The sequence below is a fragment of the Panthera pardus genome, unplaced genomic scaffold (assembly GCF_024362965.1).
Source record: "Panthera pardus isolate Hobbes unplaced genomic scaffold, ASM2436296v1 HiC_scaffold_10, whole genome shotgun sequence".
NCBI classification, from domain to species: Eukaryota; Metazoa; Chordata; class Mammalia; order Carnivora; family Felidae; genus Panthera; species Panthera pardus.
In genome coordinates, this window is record NW_026526655.1 from 47420224 (window position 1) to 47446588 (window position 26365).

General features: G+C 38.0%; 1 long non-coding RNA gene across 1 annotated transcript in view; it reads left to right on the forward strand.

Moving 5' to 3' along the window:
- The first annotated feature begins 1843 nt into the window (after positions 1-1843).
- The window catches only part of LOC128778269 (uncharacterized), a 60638-nt gene continuing 36116 nt past the window's right edge, over positions 1844-26365 (forward strand). The window contains exon 1 of the long non-coding RNA XR_008423753.1: positions 1844-1946. This is a non-coding gene — a long non-coding RNA (uncharacterized LOC128778269). The remainder of the gene's footprint in view (positions 1947-26365) is intronic.

Sequence of the window (26365 nt, forward strand, 5' to 3'; positions counted from 1 at the left end):
GTGCTCAAAGCAGAACAGTTTATAACTTTGGTTAGTGGTATATTTTGCAGGCCTTTGATGGTGGGGCTTTTGGCCTTACAAAGTGTATTTACTCCAGCATGCTGGCTTCCATAGGTTTTTAAATCCCTTGGTCTACTGTTTGCTATGGTGTTCTGGTATTTCAACTTAGCATTGGGCATTGCTTTTTCCACGTCTCTAGGAGTCATCTCCATAGTGAATACACCATCACCTGTAGTCCTCACCAAGCTGATTAACCCAATATCCCTGGAAAGTTCGCAATAAACTCACCCTGCCCTATCATATATTCTGGTCCCCTTGATTAAGCACTATCAGATTTCAGACCCACAGATTCTCCTCCAGTACACAATGTCTAGGTCTTACATATTCTTTAGGATATTAGACCTTATTAGCACCAGCATATTCCTGAGTTCTTCTGTGACTTAACCTTAATTATATGCCTAGTGGCCATAAAAATGTAAGGTCAGATTCTGGAGGGGGGCAAATGATGTTTTGTGGAGAGAGGACTCTGCATTGCCTTCAAGTAAGAGGGGTGGGCAGGCTAGCTCTTTAAGAGAAAGGGTCGGCTTACTTTAGCATTTTCAGAGAGTTCAGAAGATTCAAGTGGTTCCAAATGTACAGGGTCATCCACCCAAATGTTCTCTTCCCAAATGTTAGGATCCCATTCTTCCCCAACCAGACCCTGATCTTATCATAATTAACCTGCCTTGATTGGGCATTTAATCTTATCTGGAGTTCTACCACTCCATTAACTCCTGATCTTCAGTATTTCCCCTGCTTCCCTGTAGGAGAGTGTTTTTGTAAGCTACCAGGAAGGTCTGTTGGCTTTCACACTTGGAGTTTCATTGTGAATATCTTTTCTAGGGTAGCGGTGGGCTTGACAACAGCCATCCATTCTCATTGTCCTAATAATTAGTTTCCCCAGTACTTCTCAAAGGTCTGATTCTTTATGCAAGGAATATTTTCCTACCCCAGGGGTATACTCTCATACCTCACCAACAAAGAGAATTTTAATAATTGGGCATACACCTTCTGCCCAGGATGTCTGTGTTCCCCTAACCAATGACAGGGTCCTCATTGCAAGCTGGGCTGGAAATGATTCATCTCTCAAATCCCAATATTTCACCTAATTTCTCCTACCCCTCCCATTGCCAACTGGCAAAGGTTATTTCTTCCAAAAGCAAATGTTTAAATAGAAATCGGTATGCAAGCTGTTCATTAACTATCAACACCTGTGGAAAGGAGGAACATGAGCCTGTCTTTATTTGAAATTTTGATGTTCATCATCTCTCCTTACCCTGGTCCCTTTTCTGGGGAAAGAAAACCAACTTTGTCAGAGGGAGAAGCAGAACTGTAAAGACTTGTTCATACTCCCGCCACAATCAGTCATGGGATATAGGCCATTATCTTGGGTGTGCTCTTGGCCCAGGTAATGCTCTGCAGCTGAGGCAGATGCTAAAAGAAGCAGACAGCTGCAGGCTGTTAGCAGATTGCACGCTCAGGAGCCAAGACAAGTCCTTTTTTGAAGGCTGATCTGGGCAATGCATCTCCAGTTTACTGTAGGCATAGAGAAAATTACTGAATTAAAGAGACGTTTAGAAGGTGATTGATAAGAAAAAGGAGGAAATAGAAGTCTAAACAAACTTTTTTCTGTGGTAGCTATTACTTGTGCTCAGAGATATCTGGTTCCTTTCTGACCATTTACTACACTTCCTAGCCCCTTTGTAGTTAGGTTGAGCTCTGTGACTAGTTCAGACTAAGGAAACGTAAGAAAAAGTGAAGGCTGTCACTTCCTGCTAGAGACTGTGAAAAGCTCCTCCGCTGTCCAGCCTCTCTTCTGCAGCCACAGTACTTGCAGAGCCACAGAAAATTTGTTCTAGGTGGTACAGCAACAAAAGAGTGGAGCGTCCAACAGCTCGAACCCTGAGGTAAGCACTTAAACATAACTTTGGAGGTCAGAAGAAGTTTGGGGTGAAAATACAAATTTAAGGGGCATAGGCATGCTGATGGAACCTACATGAATAAATATCAGCCAAGGAGTGAATACAGCGTAAATACATGACACTGGACAGAGCTCTGAAGAATGTTAACATTAAAACTCAGGAGAATAGACTAGCAAAGGAGGCTGAAAAAGAGTAAGAAATGTTCTAATGTGGTTATATCTAACAATATAACTATTCTATCTTCATATAACTTTTGGTGACTCTGTGAAATTACTTAATTCCTCCCCCCCTTAAAATATAAGATATTTGGGGCAAGGACCTTGTTGTCTTGCTTACTGCTGTATGCTTAGCATGCAGTGCTTGATAAACATGAGTATTCTATAATATTTGTTGAACTACTGAATTATGAAGACAAGTGACCAAATAGGAGGGAGGCAAAAAGAAAAAAATATGTGGTATTAGAAAACCAAAGAAGGAAATCCAGTCAATTAGTAGGTATTGGTCAGGTAAGATCAGGACTGAAAAATGTAATTTTGCTTTAGCAATAAGGAGAATGTTAGTGAACTTAGCTAGGAGAGTTTTGGTGGGGTGGTGGGAGCAAAGTCCAGATTGGATTGGGTTGAAGAGAAAATGGCAGGTGTGGGCATGGAAACAGGGAATGTATACAACTCAAGACAAGAGATTAAGAATGAGAGAAGAACAAAAAGTAACTGGAAGGAGATGTTTGTTTCAAGGTTTTTTTTTTTTTAAGCTATGACTTAAAACTATTTAAATGTCATTAAAAATACATCTGGTGTGTGTGATAATTGATAGCAGACAGATAAAGCTGGTGTGTATGATAGCTGATAAGGACAGAAGGATCTAGAGCATAGATGTCAGGATAGCCTATAGTGGGATGCAGGGACATATCCACTATAACTGAAGGGAGCAGTGCCTAATATAGATGTAGATAGGTTTAGATGCAAAAGGTGGTGAAATTGCAGTCTAGGTCAGCAGAGAATAAAGAAGTGGTTTAAGGTTATTGGAAAAGAATTAAAGAAACTATTTTATTGAGAGAAATGGAAAGTGAACTGGTGAAGGATGATAGAAATTCAGGCAATTTTAAGGTTCTTTTAAGTTTGCTGGCTATACATTTATACAGTGCTACCAATCTGACTCATTTGGATGATGTTTAGCAAGCACAATGCAGTCTATGTGTAACCAGAGAAGTTGAAGGGTTGTATTCATCATGGTTTGCATCTCAGTAGGCAGTTCCAATTAAAGGAAAAGGGGCAAGCAAGTTTGAGGCCTCAGCAAGGGAGAGATCAAAGAGACACAAAATCTGAACAAATTAGAAGAGACTGTAGGAAAAGGCTGACTCACAAGACAAGATAAATAAGTGAAATGAATTGGGAGACTAAGACTGGTCAAACAGGAGTTCTTAGGCAGACAAGCTGCAAAAACAGGAAGTTTGGGTCAGAGAAAGTGATACCTGAAGAAGAGACTTCAGAAGGAGGCAGGTTTCAGTGAGGTTCCAGGTATGCCCATAGGTTGGTGGAGGCGACAGAAAGAACCTGCAAGAATGAAAACAGGAAGGAAGAATGAGACGCAATGGCAATAACTGGGTCAACTTCCTAGACATTAACATCCTCCTTGATAAGAGGAGTTAGGGAGGAAAGAAAGTTCATAAATCTGTTGCCAAAAATCCTCAGTAGGGGAGTGTCTACAAGGTCAACAAAGGAGAGAATATGTATAAAAGAAGAGAAATCAAGAAATGGTAAACCTTCAAGGACTCTGGCATTTTTTTCCAATATATGAAATTTATTGTCAAATTGGTTTCCATATAACACCCAGTGCTCATCCCAAAAGGTGCCCTCCTCAATACCCATCACCCACCCTCCCCTCCCTCCCACCCCCATCAACCCTCAGTTTGTTCTCAGTTTTTAAGAGTCTCTTATGCTTTGGCTCTCTCCCACTCTAACCTCTTTTTTCTTCTTCCCCTCCCCCATGGGTTTCTGTTAAGTTTCTCAGGATCCACCTAAGAGTGAAAACATATGGTATCTGTCTTTCTCTGTAAGGCTTATTTCACTTAGCATAACACTCTCCAGTTCCATCCATGTTGCTACAAAGGGCCATATTTCATTCTTTCTCATTGCCACGTAGTACTCCATTGTGTATATAAACCACAATTTCTTTATCCATTCGTCAGTTGGTGGACATTTAGGCTCTTTCCATAATTTGGCTATTGTTGAGAGTGCTGCTATAAACATTGGGGTACAAGTGCCCCTATGAATCAGTACTCCTGTATCCCTTGGGTAAATTCCTAGCCGTGCTATTGCTGGGTCATAGGGTGGGTCTATTTTTAATTTCTGGAGGAACCTCCACACTGTTTTCCAGAGTGGCTGCACCAATTTGCATTCCCACCAACAGTGCAAGAGGGTTCCCGTTTCTCCACAACCTCTCCAGCATCTATAGTCCCCTGATGTGTTCATTTTGGCCACTCTGACTGGCGTGAGGTGATATCTGAGTGTGGTTTTGATTTGTATTTCCCTGATGAGGAGCGATGTTGAGCATCTTCTCATGTGTCTGTTGGCCATCCAGATGTCTTCTTTAGAGAAGTGTCTATTCATGTTTTCTGCCCATTTCTTCACTGGGTTATTTGTTTCTCAGGTGTGGAGTTTGGTGAGCTCTTTATAGATTTTGGATACTAGCCCTTTGTCCGATATGTCACTTGCAAATATCTTTTCTCATTCCGTTGGTTGCCTTTTAGTTTTGTTGGTTGTTTCCTATGCTGTGCAGAAGCTTTTTATCTTCATGAGGTCCCAGTAGTTCATTTTTGCTTTTAATTCCCTTGCCTTTGGGGATGTGTCAAGTAAGAAATTGCTATGGCTGAGGTCAGAGAGGTCTTTTCCTGCCTTCTCCTCTAGGGTTTTGATGGTTTCCTGTCTCACATTCAGGTCCTTTATCCATTTTGAGTTTATTTTTGTGAATGGTGTGAGAAAGTGGTCTAGTTTCAACCTTCTGCATGTTGCTGTCCAGTTCTCCCAGCACCATTTGTTAAAGAGACTGTCTTTTTTCCATTGGATGTTCTTTCCTGCTTTGTCAAAGATTAGTTGGCCGTATGTTTGTGGGTCTAGTTCTGGGGTTTCTATTCTATTCCATTGGTCTGTGTGTCTGTTTTTGTGCCAATACCATGCTGTCTTGATGATTACAGCTTTGTAGTAGAGGCTAAAGTCTGGGATTGTGATGCCTCCTGCTTTGGTCTTCTTCTTCAAAATTACTTTGGCTATTCGGGGCCTTTTGTGGTTCCATATGAATTTTAGGATTGCTTGTTCTAGTTTCGAGAAGAATGCTGGTGCAATTTTGATTGGGATTGCATTGAATGTGTAGATAGCTTTGGATAGTCAATTTCAAAATTGACATTTTGAAAATATTCTTCCAATCCATGAGCACGGAATTTTTTTCCATTTCTTTATATCTTCTTCAATTTCTTTCATAAGCTTTCCATACTTTTCAGCATACAGATCCTTTACATCTTTGGTTAGATTTATTTCTAGGTATTTTATGCTTCTTGGTGCAATTGTGAATGGGATCAGTTTATTTGTCTTTCTGTTGCTTCGTTGTTAGTGTATAAGAATGCAACTGACTTCCGTACATTGATTTTGTATCCTGCAACTTTGCTGAATTCATGTATCAGTTCTAGCAGACTTTTGGTGGAGTCTATCGGATTTTCCATGTATAATATCATGTCATCTGCAAAAAGTGAAAGCTTGACTTCATCTTTGCCAATTTTGATGCCTTTGATTTCCTTTTGTTGTCTGATTGCTGATGCTAGCACTTCCAACACTATGTTAAACAACAGCAGTGAGAGTGGACATTCCTGTCGTTTCCTGATCTCAGGGAAAAAGCTCTCAGTTTTTCCTCATTGAGGATGATGTTAGCTGTGGGCTTTTCATAAATGACTCTTATGATCTTTAAGTATGTTCCTTCTATCCCGACTTTCTTGAGGGTTTTTATTAAGAAACATTGCTGAATTTTGTCAAAGGCCTTTTCTGCATCGATTGACAGGATCATATGGTTCTTATCTTTTCTTTTATTAATGTGATGTATCACGTTGATTGATTTGCAAATGTTGAACCAGCCCTGCATCCCAGGAATGAATCCCACTTGATCATGGTGAATAATTCTTTTTATATGCTGTTGAATTCGATTTGCTAGTATCTTATTGAGAATTTTTCATCCATATTCATCAGGGATATTGGTCTGTAGTTCTCTTTTTTAAATGGGTCTCTGTCTGGTTTAGGAATCAAAGTAATGCTGGCTTCATAGAATGAGTCTGGAAGTTTTCTTTCCCTTTCTAATTTTTGGAATAGCTTGAGAAGGATAGGTATTATCTCTGCTTTAAATGTCTGGTAGAACTCCCCTGGGAAGCCATCTGGTCCTGGACTCTTATTTGTTGGGAGATTTTTGATAACCGATTCAATTTCTTCGCTGGTTATGGGTCTGTTCAAGCTTTCTATTTCCTCCTGATTGAGTTTTGGAAGTGTGTGGGTGTTTAGGAATTTGTCCATTTCTTCCAGGTTGTCCAGTTTGTTGGCATATAATTTTTCATAGTATTCCCTGATAATTGCTTGTATCTCTGAGGGATTGGTTGTAATAATTCCATTTTCATTCATGATTGTATCTATTTGGGTCATCTCCCTTTTCTTTTTGAGAAGCCTGGCTAGAGGTTTATCAATTTTGTTTATTTTTTCAAAAAACCAACTCTTGGTTTCGTTGATCTGCTCTACAGTTTTTTTAGATTCTATATTGTTTATTTCTGCTCTGATCTTTATTATTTCTCTTCTTCTGCTGGGTTTAGGCTGTCTTTGCTGTTCTGCTTCTATTTCCTTTAGGTGTGCTGTTAGATTTTGTATTCGGGATTTTTCTTGTTTCTTGAGATAGGCCTGGATTGCAATGTATTTTCCTCTCAGGACTGCCTTCGCTGCATCCCAAAGCGTTTGGATTGTTGTATTTTCATTTTCGTTTGTTTCCATATATTTTTTAATTTCCTCTCTAATTGCCTGGTTGACCCATTCATTCTTTAGTTGGGTGCTCTTGGAGGTTTTCCAGACTTTTTCCTGTGGTTGATTTCAAGCTTCATAGCATTGTGGTCTGAAAGTATGCATGGTATGATTTCAATTCTTGTATACTTATGAAGGGCTGTTTTGTGACCTAGTATGTGATCTATCTTGGAGAATGTTCCATGTGCACTTGAAAAGAAAGTATATTCTGTTGCTTTGGGATGGAGAGTTCTAAATATATCTGTCAAGTCCATCTGATCCAATGTATCATTCAGGGCCCTTGTTTCTTTATTGACCATGTGTCTAGATGATCTATCCATTTCTGTAAGTGGAGTGTGAAAGTCCCCTGCAATTACCACATTCTTATCAATAAGGTTGCTTATGTTTGTGAGTAATTGTTTTATATATTTGGGGGCTCCCGTATTCAGCGCATAGACATTTATAATTGTTAGCTCTTGCTGATGGATAGACCCTGTAATTATCATATAATGCCCTTCTTCATCTTTTGTTACAGCCTTTAATTTAAAGTCTAGTTTGTCTGATATAAGTATGGCTACTCCAGCTTTCTTTTGACTTCCAGTAGCATGATAAATAGTTCTCCATCCCCTCACTCTCAATCTGAAGGTGTCCTCAGGTCTAAAATGAGTCTCTTGTAGACAGCAAATAGATGGGTCTTGTTTTTTTATCCATTCTGATACCCTATGTCTTTTGGTTGGCGCATTTAGTCCATTTACATTCAGTGTTATTATAGAAAGATACGGGTTTAGAGTAATTGTGATGTCTATATGTTTCATGCTTGTAGCGATGTCTCTGGTACTTTGTCTCACAGGATCCCCCTTAGGATCTCTCGTAGGACTGTCTAGTGGTGACGAATTCCTTCAGTTTTTGTTTGTTTGGGAAGACCTTTATCTCTCCTTCTATTCTAAATGACAGACTTGCTGGATAAAGGATTCTCGGCTGCATATTTTTCCTGTTCATCACATTGAAGATCTCCTGCCATTCCTTTCTGGCCTGCCAAGTTTCAGAAGAGAGATCGGTCACGAGTCTTATAGGTCTCCTTTTATATGCTAGTGCACATTTATCCCTCACTGCTTTCAGAATTTTCTCTTTATCCTTGTATTTTGCCAGTTTCACTATATGTCGTGCAGAAGATTGGTTCAAGTTACGTCTGAAAGGAGTTCTCTGTGCCTCTTGGATTTCAATGCCTTTTTCCTTCCCCAGATCCGGGAAGTTCTCAGCTATTATGTCTTCAAGTACACCTTCAGCACCTTTGCCTCTCTCTTCCTCCTCTGGAATACCAATTATGCGTATATTATTTCTCTTTAGTGCATCACTTAGTTCTCTAATTTTCCCCTCATACTCCTGGATTTTTTTATCTCTCTTTTTCTCAGCTTCTTCTTTTTCCATAATTTTATCTTCTAGTTCACCTATTCTCTCCTCTGCCTCTTCAATCTGAGCCATGGTCGTTTCCATTTTATTTTGCAGCTCATTTATCGCATTTTTAGGTCCTTCTGACTATTCCTTAGACCCTTGATCTCTGTAGCAATAGATTCTCTGCTGTCCTCTATCCTGTTTTCAAGCCCAGCGACTAATTTTATGAATATTTTCTAAATTCACTTTCTGTTATATTGTTTAAATCCTTTTTGATCAGTTTGTTAGCTGTTGTTATTTCCTGGAGATTATTTGAGGGGAATTCTTCCGTTTGGTCATTTTGGATAGTTCCTGGAGTGGTGTGGAACTGCAGGGTTCCTTTGTGCTGTCTTGAATGACTCGTGTTGGTGGGTGGGGCCGCAGTCAGACCTGATGTCTGCTCCCAGACCTCTGCTGGGGCCACAGTCAGACTGGTGTGTGCCTTCTCTTTCCCTCTCCTAGGGGCGGGATTCACTGTGGGGTGGCATGGCCCGTCTGGGCTACTTGCACACTGCCAGGCTTGTGGTGCTGGGGATCTGACTTATTAGCTGGGGTGGGTAGGCAAGGTGCACGGGGGCGGGAGGGGCAGACTCAGCTCACTTCTCCTTCGGTGATCCACTTCGGGAGGGGTCCTGCGGCAGCGGGAGGGAGTCAGACCTGCCGCCGGAGGTGTGGATCTGCAGAAGCACAGCGTTGGGTGTTTGTGTGGTGCCAGCAAGTTCCCTGGCAAGAACTGGTTCCCTTTGGGATTTTGGCTGGGGGATGGGCGAGGGAGATGGCACTGGCGAGCGCCTTTGTTCCCCGCCATTTGAGCTCTGTTGTCCCGGGGCTCAGCAACTCTCCCTCCCGTTGTCCTCCAGCGTTCCTGCTCTCTGAGCAGAGCTGTTAACTTATAACCTTCCAGATGTTAAGTCCCGCTTGCTGTCTGAACACACTCTGTCCGGCCCCTCTGCTTTTGCAAGCCAGACTCGGGGGCTCTGCTTGGTCAGCGGGCTGCCCCTCCACCCCGGCTCCCTCCCGCCAGTCCGTGTAGCGTGCACCACCTTGCCGCCCTTCCTACCCACTTCCGTGGGCCTCTTGTCTGCGCTTGGCTCCTGAGATTCTGTTCTTCTAGTCTTGTGGCATTTTACTGGGTTATTTAGGCAGGTGTAGGTGGAATCTAAGTGATCAGCAGGACGCGGTGAGCCCAGCGTCCTCCTACACCGCCATCTTCCAATCGAGCGGAACTGGCATTTTTATAAGAAAGTCTGGAGCTGTGATCTGAAAACATCAACGAGGAGTACAGAGAACTTGATCCCACTCCGTGATCCTGATGCAAGGACAGTGTGAGAAAATAAATGTTTTCTGACAGGGCTTCAGGAAAGAGAATTTCTCAGAAGGAACACATGTTAAAGCAAGAGGGGAGGGAGGAAGGAAATGAAGCATTTTATGAAAAGACCACAGGTGTAGGGAGCTCATGGTAATGGAATCAGAAGTCCAGAGAAAAAAGGTAGGGGTTTGGGTTGGGAAGCAGAGTGTGCTGTTAGGGGAGTGTTGGGAAGAAGGGAAACACAAGGTATTCTAGAAATTAAGGTGAGCATAAGAAGATGGGACTTTTCTTGAGAAGTAACCAACAAATGGAAATTTGAGGCAGAGTTAACAGGTCATTTCTAAGATTGACTTTTAGTTGCCACTCGGTTGTGGACAGGTAGGGAGACTCACAGGTGGATATGACCTTCAGCACTGGATGCTCCTTAAACTCAATATCTCAGTCACAAATTTATAGGCCCAGTCGTGTTGCCAGGTGTTATGGCAACGAAGCATGTAGTGAGGCAGCAGGAGCCTAAATCAATGGACGGTTGCTGGGCAGTGCAGCTGTGCACTGGTGGGAAGAGTAACCAAGAACCCAGGGGGAACATGGCAGGAGACTTGGGTGAAAGGAAGCTGGCTGGCTAGTTGGCTCAAACCCTTTTCTGTGTCTCTTAATTTCACCTGTCAGAGTGTAAGAGCTGAAAGAATTTGGAGGGGGTCCTGGGTTTTTTTTAATGAGGAAAAATAAAGTTTAAAGGGTTTTAATGTCAAACCCAAGGTGAGAAGCCAAAATGAGAACAAAAAGTCACATTTTCTTCTAGTCTGACACTAGAACATAGTGGTGTTCTTTCTCAGTCTCTTTCTCTGAGTTTCTTTCAGATTTTAATTGAGGGAGTATTATATTATCCCATTTTAAACAAATTTTTTTTTATTTTATGTTTTCTGGAGCTTGTAAAGAAAAAATATTGTTCTTAACAGTGAAATGTAGTTATAGTCAGTATTATACGGAGCACATACCTTCATGAATATTATCATGTTCAGTTACTCCATATAATGTTTCCTTTACACATGGTAATAAATATTTTATTCAAAGCCATTAAAATGAAATATTCAGAGGTACACATTTGCAACAACATTTCCAAAAGCAATTAGAAGATTGCAAACTGATGGAAATATTTTCTAAGTGATGTCTACTCTGAAACAAGTTCTACTTTTAATCTTTTCTTTGAAGAGGATGACCAAATTTTTTTAAGTTAAAATGTCATAATGGTTGGATGAGTGAGCGATCCCTTTGGGCTGGAAGGAGCATTTTTCAAGTTGGAATAGGAAACATTGATTTATATAAGACAATTTGGCATATCCTGGATGTTTAAATCATTGGAGAGGCTCTACTGTTTGAAAGTTAGATTTCAGCTGTTGAATAAATTGTACTGTTTTGTGGCCATCTGTTCCATAATGAAACACATTTGTTAGATGTATGCTTGTTCAAATATTTGAAATCCTGAGAGTAAGAACTGGAAGATGTAACACTAAAGATAAAATTGTGCTTCTGATGCAACTTAATTAGCATGTTACTCTTATAGTGTAAAGGAGCATGGCAGTGAAGAAAATTTAAATATTTTAAGTAGTTGCTTTTATTTGAAAAATGTCAATAATTGACCAGAAGTATTTCAGTGATATTTCAATGATATCTGAACAAAGAGCACCTGGGTGGCTCAGTTGGCTAAGCATCTGACTCTTGATTTTGGCTCAAGTCATCATCTCATAGTTATGAGATCAAGCCCTGCATCGGGCTCTGCACTGAGCATTGAGGCTGCTTAAGATTCTCTCTCTCAGAGTGCCTGCGTGGCTCAGTTGGTTAAACATTGGACTCTTGATTTCAGCTCAGGTCATGATTTCACCATTTGTGAGATTGAGCCCCGTGTCAGGCTCTATGCTGACAGCTAGGAACCTGCTTGGAATTCTCACTCTGTCCCTCTTTCTTTGCCCTTCCCTTGCACTCACTTCCTCTATCTCTCCCCCAAACCCCCCCAAAAAAGAATAAATAAACTTAAAAAAAACACACACACAAAGTAGTTGGTATTAATTATAGGTAATATCAGCTGTTCACACTGAATATTTTAGAACTTTATACCTTTCCTAAAGTAATAGTTAAAACTGTGATTCAATTAAGAAAATGCATTCAAGAGCATACACAATTACATTTATTTTTCTATTATAGAGATTTTATAAAAATATTTTTAAAAATGGAGGCATGAATATCCTGTTTGTATAGCATCAAATGATGTGTTTTGACCTAACTGAAAATATTGTAAAATATTTTTGAGTTTTAAATATTTTGCATTTGTAAGATAAGTCAAATGAAGAAATCTGGTCAACAATTACCAATCTTACATAAACATTGCATGTATTAAATATTCTGAAATTTTTTTGTTTATTGATGCTTGAAAGTAATATTTTTTAGACTGAACTTAAAGATGAAGGCCTTCTTATAGTTTTTCCCAATATGTGTAACTTTTATAATTGTTGTAAGTGTTTTGCAGTTAAGATTCAATCAAGTAGAACCAGAAAATGGTTTTCAGATTATGTTGTCTTTTTGTTTGGTAGGATTTTGTGAAATGAAAGGGGATTAGAAAAGGAGAAGCAGTAACCTGAAGGAATAATACTCAGCGTACTGATGTTAGGAGGGAGCACATTTTTTGTACAGGGTAATGTTTTATTTCCTTTGTCCTATTCTGTCCCAATGCCAGGAGTTACACAGCCCCTTGAAATGGAGTGTTTGATGGTGATAATTGATGCCAGATAATGCTCTCTGGACCTATTCGTTGACCATAGCATATTGTTTAGTCTCTATGTTTTTGTGAATTTTCCAATTTTCTTATAATTTCTAGTTTCATACCATTGTGGTCAGAATGAATGTTTGATATGGTTCAATCTTCTTAAATTTATTAAGAATCGTTTGTGATATGATCTAACCTAGAGCATGTTCCATGTATGCTTAAGAAGAATGTGTATTGTGCTGCTGTTCAATGGATTGTTCTGTAAATGTCTGTTAAGTTCATTTTATGTAATGTGTCATTTAGGTCCAATGTTTTCTTATTGATTTTCTGTCTGGGTGATTAATCCATTGATAAAAGTGGACATTAAAGTCCTCTACTATCATATTGCTATCTATTTCTCACTTCAGGTGTGTTAATACTTCATATATTAGGTGTTCCTATATTGGGTGCACAAATATTTACAAATATTATAATCTTTCATTGGAGGAACAGTTTTATCATTACATAATAACTTTTTAAATTTTTATGTTGCTTTCTTTTTGAAGTATAGTTGACACACAGTCTTACATTAGTTTCAGGTATATGACACAGTGCTTCACCAACCCATTTGTTATATTATGCTCACCACAGTGTAGCTACTATCTGTCACTATGCTAATACCACTTACTATATTCCCTCTGTTGTGCCCTTTATCCCCATGAGTTTATTCCATAAATGAAAGCTTATATCTCCCACTCCCCTTTACCCATTTTGCCCATTACCTTACCCACTTTTCTTACAATCTTGAGTTTATTCTTTGTATTTATGAACCTGTTTCTGCTTTTGTTTATTCATTTGTTTTTTAGATTCCACATATAAGTAAAATCATATGATATTTGTCTTTCCCTGACATTTTACCCAGCATAATACCTTTAGGTCCATCCATGTTATTGCAAGTGGTGAAATCTCATTCTTTTTCATGATATCCCTGTGTGTGTGTGTGTGTGTGTGTGTGTGTGTGTGTATGCATGTGCACACGTGCTCACACACATGTATACTATGTCTTCTTTATCCATTCAACTGTCAGTGGACACTTGGTTTACTTCCATGTCTTAGTTATTGTAAATACTGTGCAATAAACATAGAGGTGCATAGATCTTTTGGAATTAATGTTTTCATTTTTTCTGGATAAATACACAATAGTGGAATTACTGGATCATATGGTCATTGTAATTTTAATTTTTTGAGGAACCTCTATACTCTTTTCCATAGTGGCTGTACCAATTACATTCCCACCAACAGTGCATGAGGGTTCCTTTTTCTCCATATCCTCATCAACACTTGTTATGCCTTGTCTTTTTATTTTAGCCATTCTGACAGGCATGAGGTGATGTTTCATTGTAGTTTTCATTTGAATTTTTCTGATTAGTGATGTTCAGCATCTTTTCATATGTCTGTTGGCCATCTGCATGTCTTCTTTGGAAAAATGTCTATCCAAGTCCTCTGCACATTTTTAAATCAATTATTTGATTGTGTTGTTGTTTGTTGTTGTTTGCTGTTGATTTCTATAAGTTCTTTATATATTTTGGATATTAACCCCCCATCAGATATGTTATTTGCAAACATCTTGTCCCATTCAGTAGGTTGCTTTTTCATTTGGTTGATGTTTTTTTTTCACTGTGCAGAAGCTTTTAATTTTAGTGTACTCCCGATATTTTATTTCTGCTTTTGTTTCCCTGGCCCAAGAGGAGATATCTGGAAAAATGTTACTAAGGTCAATGTGACTAAGGTCAAAGAAATTACTGCCTCTTTTCTTCAGGGATTTTTATGGTTTCAGGTCTCACGTTTAGATCTTGAATCCGTTTTGAATTTATTTTTGTGTATGGTGTAAGAAAGTGGTCCAGTTTTATTCTTTTGCATGTAGATGTCCAGTTTTCCCAATACCTGTTTGTTCAAGAAACTATCTTTTCCCCATTGTATATTCTCTTTTGTCATAGACGGACCATACAAATTTGGGTTTATTTCTGGACTCTCTGTTCTGTTGATCTTTGTGTCTATTTTTGTGCCAGTATTTTACTGTTTTGATTACCACAGCTTTGTATATATCTTCAAATCTGGAATTGTGATACCTCTGGCTTGTTTTTTTTCTATCTCAAGATGTCTTTGGCTCTTCAGAGTCTTTTGTGGTTCCATACAAATTTTAATATTATTTATTCTAGTTCTGTGAAAAATGTTAGTATTTTGATAGAAATTTCATTGACTCTATAGATTGCTTTGCATAGTATAGGCATTTAAATATTAATTCTTTGACTCCTGGAACTTGGAATATCTTTCCATTTGTGTCGTATTCAATTTCTTTCAATGGTGTTTTAAAGTTTTCAGAGTAGAGGTCTTTCATCTCCTTTGCTAAGTTTATTCCTAGGTATTTTATTATGTTTGGTGCAATTGTAAGTGAAATTTTTTTCTAGTTTCTCTGCTATTTCATTATTAGTATATAGAAAAACAACCAATTGCTGTGTATTAATTTTGTATCCTGCAATTTTGCTTAATTCATTTATTACTTAAAGTTGTTTTTGGGTGGGATCTTCAGGGTTTTCTCTGTGTAGTACCACGTTATCTGTGAATAGTGACAATTTAATGTCCTCCATACTAATGTGGATACCTTCATATTTCTTTCTCTTGTCTGATTGATGTGGCTAAGGACTTCTAATATGATGAATAAAAATAGCAAGAGTTTCCATTCTTGTCTCATTCCAGATCTTAGGAGGGAAAGCTCTCAGTTTTTCACCAATGAGTATGATGTTAGCTGTGTCTTTTTTTACAGATGGCCTCTATTACATTGAGGTATATTCTCTCTAAAGCCACTTTGTTGAGTTTTTGTCATCAACATTATAAATTTTATCAAATGCTTTTTATGCACCTATTGAAGAGATAATATGATTTTTATCTTTTGTTAATGTGGTATATATCACTTTGATTGATTTGGAAATATTGAACCACTCTGGTGAATAATACTTTCAATGAATTTTTTAATTCATTTTAATGCAGTTTGCTAACATTTTATTGAAGATTTTTGCATCAGTGTTCATCAGGGATAATAATGACCTTATTTTTAAATATTAATATAATATGATTAATACCGTTAGAAATTAATACAGTGATATTATACAAGTTGTCATGGGTCAGTTTACAAGAGAATGATTTACCTAAGGTCACAAAAATTGATTCTTGCCACCATTAAATGTGAAACAGTTTTGACCCTTATTACTAAAGAGAAGCCAATCAATGTTGAGTCAAGGTAAATAATGTAGTATTTTAGGAAGTTCAGCTTGCTGGAGTCTGGGGATTAGGTTGGGGGAAAAAATACAAGAGATAAGAACACCAGTGAGAGATTGTTGCTATACCCCAGGTGACGCAAGAGTCAAGGTACAGCATGGTACAAAAGAACCAGCCCAGGCAATGGCATCAGAGAGTTGAAGATACTGGCTCTACCACTTATCAGCCATGTAGTATGGGGGAGTCATAGAATCAATTATCAATTTTATAATGACATTCTTTTCTATTATCACAGTCTTTCTCCTAAAGTCTATTTTGCCTGAAATATATGTACCTCCCCAGCATTCGTTTAGTTTCTATTTGCATATAATATCTATTTCCATTGTGATATTTTTAGTCTATGCATTCCTCTGGTCTATGTATTTGTTTTTGTACCAGCACCTTACTGTTTTGATTACTATAGCTTTATAATATAGCATAAAATCAGGAAGTATGGTGCCTCCTGCTTTGTTTTTGTTTCTCAGAATTGCTTTTGCTATTTAGGTGTTTTGAGTTACATATAAATTTTAGGATTCTTTTCTTCTGTAAAAAATGCCATGGGAATCTAGATAGGAATTTCTACAGGTGGCTTTTCATAGTATGAATATTTTAATACTATTCCTCCAATCCATGAACATGGGGTAATTTATTTGTATCTTCATTTTCTTTTATTAAAATGTCTTACAGTTCTCAGTGTAGAGATCTTTTACCTCCTTGATTAAGTTTATCTCTAAGTATTTTATTGTTTTGATGCTATTGTAAATGGGATCAATTTCTTTATTTTTAGATAATTTATGGTTAGTGTTTAGAAATGCTACTGATTTCTATTTAACTTTGTATCTTGCAAATTTGCTTAATTAATTTATTTGGTTTAGTGTTTTGGTGGGGTCTTTAAGATTTTATACATATAAAATATATCATCTGCAAATAGAGACAATTTTACTTCAGTTCTTTTTTTTTCCATTAAAACAAATTTTTTTTAATTTATCATCAAGCTAGCTAACATACAGTATATACAGTGTGCTTTTGGTTTCAGGGGTGGATTCCTGTGATTCATCGCTTACATACAACACCCAGTGCTCATCCCAACAAGTGCCCTCCTCAATGGCCATCACACATTTTCCCCTCTCCCCTGCCCTCCCCCAATCAACTCTGTTTGTTCTCCATATTTAAGAGTTTCTTATGGGTTTGCCTCCCTCTCTGTTTGAAACTATTTTTTCCCTTCCCTTTCCCCATGGTCTTCTGTTAAGTTTCTCAAGATCCACAAATGAGTGAAAACATATGGTATCTGTCTTTATCTGACTGACTTATTTATTTCATTTAACATAATACCCTCCGGTTCCATCAACGTTTTTGCAAACGGCAGGATTTCATTCTTTCTCATTGCCAAGTAGTATTCCATTGTGTATATAAACCACATCTTTATCCATTTATCAGTTGATGGACATTTGGGCTCTTTCCATGATTTGGCTATTGTTGAAAGCACTGCTATAAACATTGGGTTACAAGTGCCTCTATTAATCAACACTCCTGTATCCTTTGAATAAATTCCTAGTAGTGGTATTGCTGGGTCGTAGGGTAGTTCTATTTTTAATTTTTTGAGGAACCTCTACACTGTTTCCAGAGCAGCTGCACCAGGTTGCATTCCCACCAACAGTGCAAGAGGTTCACATTTCTCTACATCCTTGCCAACATCCATTGTTTCCTGAGTTGTTAATTTTAGCCACTCTGACTGGTGTGAGGTGGTATCTCAGTGTGGTTTTGATTTGTATTTCCCTGGTGATGAGTGATGTTGAGCATCTTTTCATGTGTCTGTTGGCCATCTGGATGTCTTCTTTAGAAAAGGATCTATTCATGTCTTCTGCCCATGTCTTCACTGGATTATTTGTTTTTCTGGTGTTGAGTTTGGTAATTTATAGATTTTGGATACTAACCCTTTATCCAACATGCCATTTGCAAATATCTTCTTCCATTCTGTCCGTTGCCTTTTAGTTTTGTTGATTGTTTCCTTTGCTATGCAGAAGCTTATTTTGATGAGGTCCCAATAGTTCATTTTTACTTTTATTTCCGTTGCCTTTAGAGATGTGTCAAGCAAGAAATTGCTGTGGCTAAGGTCAAAGAGGTTGTTGCCTGTTTTCTCTTCTAGAGTTTTGGGGTTTCCTGTCTCACATATAGATCTTTCTTCCATTTTGAGTTTATTTTTGTGTTTGGTGTAATAAAGTGGTCCAGTTTCATTCTTTATGTTGCTGTCCAGTTCTCCCAGCACCATTTGGTAAAGAGACTGTCTTTTTTCCATTGGATACTCTTTCCTGCTTTGTCAGAGATTAGTTGGCCATACATTTGTGGGTCCAATTCTGGGTTCTCTATTCTACTCCATTGGTCTATGTGTCTGTTTTTGTGCCAATACCATATTGTCTTGATGATTACAGCTTTGTAGTAGAAGCTAAAGTCCGGAATTGTGATGCCTCCCACTTTGGTTTTCTTTTTCAACATTACTTTGGCTATTTGGGGTCCTTTCTGGTTCCATACAAAATTTAGGATTGTTAGTTCTAGCTTTAAAAAGAATGTCGGTGCAATTTTGATTGGGATTACATTGAATGTGTAGATTGCTTTGGGTAATATGGACATTTTAACAATATTTGTTCTTCCAATCCATGAGTATGGAATGTTTTTCCATTTCTTTGTGTATTCTTTAATTTGTTTCATAAGCTTTCTATAGTTGTCAGCATACAGATCTTTTACATCTTTGATTAAGTTTATTCCTAGGTATTTTATGGTTCTTGGTGCAATTGTAAATGTGGTCTATTTCTTGATTTCTATTTCTGTTGCTTCATTATTGGTGTATAGAAATGCAACCAATTTCTGTACATTGATTTTGTATCCTGTGACTTTGCTGAATTCATGGATCAGTTCGAGAAGCTATTTGGTACAAATCTTTCAGGTTTATTATGTAGAGTATCATGTCATCTGCAAAAAGTGAAAGTTTGACTTCTTCTTTGCCAATTTGGATGCCTCTTATTTCATTTTGTTGTCTGATTTCTGAGGCTAGGACTTCTAACACTATGTTAAACAACAGTGGTCAGAGTGAACATCCCCACTGTGTTCCTGATCTCAGGGGGAAAGATCTCAGTTTTTCCCCATTGAAGATGATATTAGCTATGAGCTTTCCACATATGGCTTTTATGGTGTTTAAGTATGTTCCTTCTATCCCAACTTTCTTGAGGGTTTTTATTAAGAAAGGATGCGGAATTTTGTCAAATACTTTTTCTGCATCTATTGACAGGGTCATATGGTTCTTATTCTTTCTTCTGTTATTGTGATGTATCACATTGATTTGAAAATATTGAACCAGCACTGCAGCCCAGGAATGAATGTCACTTGATTGTGGTGAATAATTCTTTTGATATACTGTTGAATTATATTTGCTAGTCCCTTGTTGAGAATTTTCGCATCCATGTTCATCAGGGATATTGGCCTGTAATTCTCCTTTTTTGTGAGGTCTCTGTCTAGTTTGGGAATCAAGGTAATTCTGGTTTCATAGAATGAGTCCAGAATTTTTCCTTCATCTTCTAGTTTTTGGAACAGCTTGAGGAAGATAGATATTAACTCTGCTTTAAATGTCTCGTAGAATTCCCCTGGGAAGCCATCTAGCCCAGGACTCTTATTTGTTGGGAGACTTTTGATAACTGATTCACTTTCTTCACTGGTTATGGGTCTGTTCAAATTTTGTATTTCTTCCCATTTGAGTTTTGTAGTGTGTGGGTGTCTAGGAATTTGTCTATTTTCTCCAAGTTGTCCAGTTTGTTGGCATATATTTTTTCATAGTATTCTCTGATAATTGTTTGTATTTCTGTGATATTGGTTGGGATCTCTCCTCTTTCATTTGTGATTTTTATCTATTCAGGTCCTATCTCTTTTGTTTTTGAGAAGTCTGGCTAGGGGTTTATCAATTTTGTTTACTTTTTCAAAAAAACGGCTCTTAGGTTCAATGGTCTGTTCTACTGTTTTTTTTTTTTTCTTTAATTCTATATGTTTTATTTCTGTTCTAATCTCTATTATTTCCCTTCTTCTTGCTTTGGGGCTTCTTTGCTGTTCTGCTTCTATTTCCTTTAAGTGTGTGGTTAGGTTTTGTATTTGGGATTTTTCTTGTTTCTTGAGATAGGCCTGGATTGCAATGTATTTCACTTAGGACTACCTTTGCTGCATCCCAAAAGGTTTGGACTGTCATGTTTTCATTTTCATTTTGTTTTCATATATTTTTTAATTTCTTCTTTACCTGGTTGACCCATTAATTCTTTAGTAGGATGTTCTTTAACCTCCATGCATTTGTAGGCTTTCCAAATTTTTTCTTATGGTTGATTTCAAGTTTCATAGCATTATTATCTGAAAGTGTGCATGGTATGATCTCAATTCTTTTGAGGGCTCAAAAGGTTTTGAGCCCTCAATTTATTGAGGGCTGTTATGTGATCTATCTTGGAGAATGTTCCATGTGCACTCGAGAAGAATGTGTATTCTACTGCTTTTGGATGAAAAGTTCTGAATATGTCTGTCAAGTCCATCTGGTACAGTGTATCATTCAAGGCCATTGTTTATTTATTGATTTTCTGCCTAGATGATCTGTCCATTGTTGTAAGTGGAGTATTAAAGTCCCCTGCAATTACCGTATTCTTGCCAATAAGATTGCTTATGTTTGTGATTAATTTATATATTTGGGTATACCAAGTTGGAGGCATAAACATTTACAATTGTTAGCTCTTCTTGATGGATAGATCCTGTAATTATGATATAATGCCCTTCTCCATCTCTTGTTACAGCCTTTGGTTTAAAATCTAGTTTGTCTGGTAGAAGTATGGCTACTCCAGCTTTCTTTTGACTTCCAGCAGCATGATAGATGGTTCTCCATTCCCTCACTTTCAATCTGAAGGTGTCCTCAGGTCTAAAATGAGTCTCTTGTATGTAGCATACAGATGGATCTTGGGTTTTTTTGTTTTTATTTTTTTTAATTCATTCTGATACCCTGTGTCTTTTGATTGGAACACTCAATCCATTTACATTCAGATTATTATTGAAAGATATGGGTTTAGAGTCATTGTGATGTCTGTAGGTTTCATGCTTGTGGTGATGTCTCTGGTCGTTTGTATTCTTTTCAGCATTCTACTCACAGAGTCCCTGTTAGGATTTCTTGCAGGGTTGGTTTAGTGGTCATAAACTCCTTCGGTTTTTATTTGTCTGGGAAAGTCTTTATCTCTCCTTCTATTTTGAATGACAACTTTGCTGGGTAAAGGATTCTTGGCTGAATATTTTTCCTATTCAGCACATTGAATATTTCCTGCCACTCCCTTTGGCCTGCCAAGTTTCAGGTCTGCTACTACCCTTATGTGTGTACCCTTGTAGGTTAAGGCCCGTTTGTCTCTAGCTGCTTTCAGAATTCTCTTTATCTTTGTATTTTGCCAGTTTCACCATGATATGCCATGGAGAATACCTATTGTTGTTAAATCTGAAGATGGCGTTCTCTGTGCCTCCTGGATTTGGATGTTTGTCCCTTCCTCAAATTAGAGAAGTTCTCAACTATAATTTGTTCAAGTAAATCTTCTGCCCCTTTCTCTCTCTCTGAGAGTTCTTCTGGAACTCCTATGATATGGATATTATTACATTTCATTGAATCACTTAATTCTCTAATTCTCCCCTCGTGGTCTAGTATTTTCTTATCTCTTTTTTCTCGGCTTCATTGTTTTCCATAATTTTATCTTCTATTTCATTCATTCTGTCCTCTGCTTCCTCTATCTTTGATGTCACTGCATCTAGTTTATTTTATACCTCATTTACAACATTTCTTAATTCATCGTGGCTATTTCTCAGTTCCTTGATCTCTGTAGCATTAGATTCTCTGCTGTCTTCTATGCTTTATCCAAGCCCAGCTATTAATCTTATGATTATTATTCTAAATTCTTGCTCATATATATTGTTTATATTTTTTTAAACAATTCTCTGGTTGTCATTTCTTCCTGGAATTTCTTTTGGGGAGAATTCTTCCATTTCATCATTTTGGCTAGTTTTCTATCCCTTGTGTGTTTTACTAGCTTATTGTGTGTCCTGCACCTGCGAGCACTATTATATTAAAAAGGGGTCATACACTGTCCAGGGCGTGGCCCCTCAAGAGGTGTTTTTGGAGTGTGTTGCATGCTCTCTGATGTTGTGACTCTGGTTCTTTATCTCCCTACTCGTAGTGGTGGTTTGGGCCTTCAACCAGGTGTGCTTTGATTTGTTCTTTGAAGTAACTATTGAAAAAATTTTTTTTACGTTGGAGGGGAGAGTGGTAGAAGAAGCCTTATCCCGTACAAAGAGAGAAATGGCAGGGGTGGGGAAAAAGGGAAGAAAAAAAGTTGACCAGGCAGAAAATCAGAAAATCTATACAGTTTAATCCAGAGAGAGAGCGGGAAAAATAAAGAAGAAGGAGATACAGAAGAGGTATAAAAAGAATAGATTAAAAATATCTGCTTAAACAAACCAACACTCAGAATAACCAGAACATAGAAAGGGAGGAAGAGGAGGAAGAGGAGGAGGAGGAAGAAGAGGAGGAGGAGGAAGAAAATATATATATTTGTATATATATATATATAAGAACTGACCAAGAATCAAATCAGAAAATGCAAAACCACTGGACTGATACCTGATGGTGCCTTGGAACCAGTGGCTGTGCTGGTCTGGAGGAGGGGCTGTCTGGCTTGGTCGGTTTCTATCTTGCTCTGGTAGATATGCAGTTACCAGGTGTGGGGGGGGTGGTTTGGTGTAGTGGGTCCTGCCTGCACTGTAGGCCCTTTGTCCATTCCCTGAAGCCCCACCTTGTTGGTGATGGGGAGAAAAATGGTGACACCCAGTCTCTCCCCCACCAGACCGGGTGTCCCACACCACTATTCAGGCAGTCCGTCCTCACAGTGCTGTGTGGACGCAACAGTGCTGGCTTGTTCTGTTCCACAGTCTATGGTGCCTCCCAGGTACTCAGCTGAGATTCAAACCCTGATGTCTTAAAGGGTCCCGCTCCACATGCCCCAGTTCTGGGGAAGTGCCATTCCACGCAGCCCACCGACTAAGAGTCTCTGGCTGGTGGGCATCTGCAAGGTCTTCTGTCCTTCAAGGCTATGTGCTTCTTCCCACAGCACTCAAGGGAGAGAACTGCTCTTTCCAACTGTACCTCTGAGCTGCCTACCAAGCCCAGAGCTGGCTCCCCTCCTCCCCAGGCATGGGACCAGGGTGGCTGGGCCCAGTCTGGAGAAAGCCCCACAACCCTAGAATGAGGTAGAAATTGGTTCTTTCTCCATTTTTTCTGTTCCCCGGTCCATGTTTTTTTCTCTTGTCCAAATTCAGTCCTACACTTCCATAGCCTCTCTTTCTTTTCCTTTTTTCTCTCCACAGAAGGGGATCCTTCCCCTCTGTGCCTACACTGCCTGTTTTATCTTTCCCAGTTCACAGTCACACACCTATGGCCCAACAAGTTGTCCCCATGGGCCCCTGGAGATGTTTCACTCTGTAGCTATGATTGCTGAAATTCCAAGTCTTCTGGCCTCAATCCTGCTGTGTTTGAGGGATGAGGGAAATTCAGGTCCCCCTACTTCTCTACCATGTTGACTCCACACCCTTTAGGGTTTTTTTTTATGTTTATTTATTCTTAAGAGAGAGACAGCATGAGCGAGGGAGGAGCAGAGAGAGAGGGAGACACAGAATCTGAAGCAGGCTCCAGGCTCTGAGCTGTCAGCACAGAGCTTGACATGGGGCTCAAATCCACAAACCGTGAGATCATGACCTGAGCTAAAGTCGGATGCTTAACCAGCTGAGCCACCTGGGCACCTGAATTTTACTTCAGTTTTAATTGTGATGCATTTTTTCTTGCCAGATTTCTCTGGATAGGACTTCCAGTACTATGTTAAATAGCAGTGGTGAGAGTAGGCATCTTTGTCTTGTTCCTGATCTTTGAGGGAAACTTTTCAACCTTTCACCACTGAGTATGTTAGCTGTGGGCTTGTCATATATGACTTCTGTTATATTGAGGTACATTCCTTCTATATGTATATTTAAATGTTTTCTCCATGAATTGGTTGGATTTTGTCGAATGCTTTTTCTGCCTCTACTGAAATGTTCATATGATATTTTCTTTTATTCTATTAAATTTTTTGAGCATTTTTACATCCATATACATCAAGGATATTGGGTGTAGTTTTCTGGTGGTGCTCTTTTCTGGCTTTGGCATCAGAGTAATGCTTGCTTCATAAAATGAGTTTTGAAGTGCTTCTTCCTCTTTGATTTTTTTGAAAGAGTTTGAGATGGATTGTTGCTAATTCCTTAAATGTTTTATAAAACTCACCAGTAAATCATTAGGAGATTTTTTATTACTAATTCAATCTTCTTACTAGTAATTGGTCTATTCAGATTTTCTATTTCTTCCTTTTTCAGTCTAAGAATTTTTCCATTTATTCTAAGTTGTTCAATTCATTGTTGTATAGTTTTTCATAGTAGCTTCTTATGATCCTTTATATTTCTGTGATATCAGTTTGTAATGTCTCCATTTTATTTGTAATATTTTTGAGTCCTCTGTTTTTTCCATGGTTAGTGTAGCTAAAAGTCTGTCATTTTTTTTTAATCTTTTCAAAGAATCATATCACATTGTAGTTTTATGTTTTCTATTTTTTTCTTGTTCTTTATATTGTTTTTTGCTCTAATCTGTATTACTTCTCTCTGCTAACTTAGGGTTATTTTGTTTTATTTTTTTACTCTTTTTCTAGTTTCTTAAATGTTGAGTTATGTTGTTTGAAATCTTATTTGTTTCTTAAGTAGGTGTTTATTGCTATAAACCTCCCTCTTAGAACTACTTTTGCTGCATTCCATAGTTTTGGCATGTTGTGTTTTTATTTTCATTTGTCTCAAGATACTTTTTTACTTTTTTTTACATTTCTTTTTTTCTCCATTTGTTATTCATGAGAATGTTATTTAATTACATGTATTTGTGACTTTTCCAGTTTTCCTCCTGTTAATTTCCAGTTTCTTATCATTGTGGTCAGAAAAGAGATCTGATATGATTTCAATCTTCTTTTTTTCCCAGTTTTACTGAAAAACTATTGACACACATCACTGTATAAATTTAAGGCATACAGCATAATGGTTTGACTTCCATATACTGTGAAATGATAAACACAGTAGCTTCAGCTAACTTCCAGTCTCATCTAGAGACAATGAAAAGAAAGAACAAGGAAAAAAATTTCCCTTTGTAATGAGAACTCAGGATTTAATCTCTAAACAACTTTCCTATATATCATACAGCAATGTTAGCTATAATCATTATGTACATGACATCACAAATACTTATAACTAGGAGTTTGTACTTTTGAGAACCCTCCTCCACCTCCCCCTTTCCCACTGCCTGCCTCTGTCAACCACAAGTCTAATCTTTTCTTCTATGTGTTTGGGGTGGGATTTTTTGGGGTTTTTTGTTTGTTTTTGTTCGTTTTTAGATTCCACATATGAGTGAAACCATACAGTATTTGTCTTTCTCTAACTTATTTCACTAAGCATAGTGCCCTCAAGCTCCTTCCATGTGGTTGCCAGTGGTAGGAATTTTTCATTTTTGTGGTTGAATAATATTCCATTGTATATATATACAAAAACTTCTTTATCCATTCATTCATTGAGGGAAGCTTAGATTGTTTCCTTGTTTGACCTATTGTAAATAATGTTTCTATGAACATGGAAGGACAGATATCTTTTTAAATTAGTGTTTTTGTTACATTTGCCTATATTCCCAGAAGTAGAATTGCTTGGATTCTGTTTTTAATTACAGTTCTGTTTTTAATTTTTTGAGGATCCTCCATACTTTTTTTCATATTTTTTCACAAAAATCATTTTTTTTCACATTTTTAATATACATTTCTACAAACAGAGCACAAGTGTTCCTTTTTCCACAACCATGTAAGCATTTGTCATCTCTTGTCCTTTTGGTGGTGTCCATTCCAACAGGCATAAGGCGATATCTCATAGTAGGTTTTTGGTTTAATTTTGTTTTGTTTTATTTTATTATTAAAGCTTATTTATTTATTTATTTTGATAGAGAATAAGCTGGGGAGGGGTGGGGAGGGGGGACAAAGGATCCAAAATGGGCTCCATGCTGACAGCAGAGAGCCCAATGTGGGGCTCAGACTCACAAACCCTGAGATCATGACCTGAGCTGAAGTCAGATGCTTAACTGACTGAGCCATCCAGCACCCCGATTTTATTTTATTTATTTATTTTTTAATCTTAGATTGATGACTTTGCTATTGGTATGCTTTAACTTCTTTATCATGTTCTTTTGTGTAATTACTACAAATTTTTTCCTTGTCGTTTCCATGAGGACTATATAAAATATCTTAAAATTGGGGGTGCCTCGGTGGCTTAGTTGGTTAAGTGCCCAACTTCAGCTCAGGTCATGGTCTCATGGCTCATGAGTTCGAGCCCCACATTGGGCTGAGAGCTGAGAGCCCTGGAGCCTGCTTTGGATTCTGTGTCTCCCTCTCTTTCTGCTCCTTCCCCACCCCCTCTCAAAAATAAACATTAAAATTTT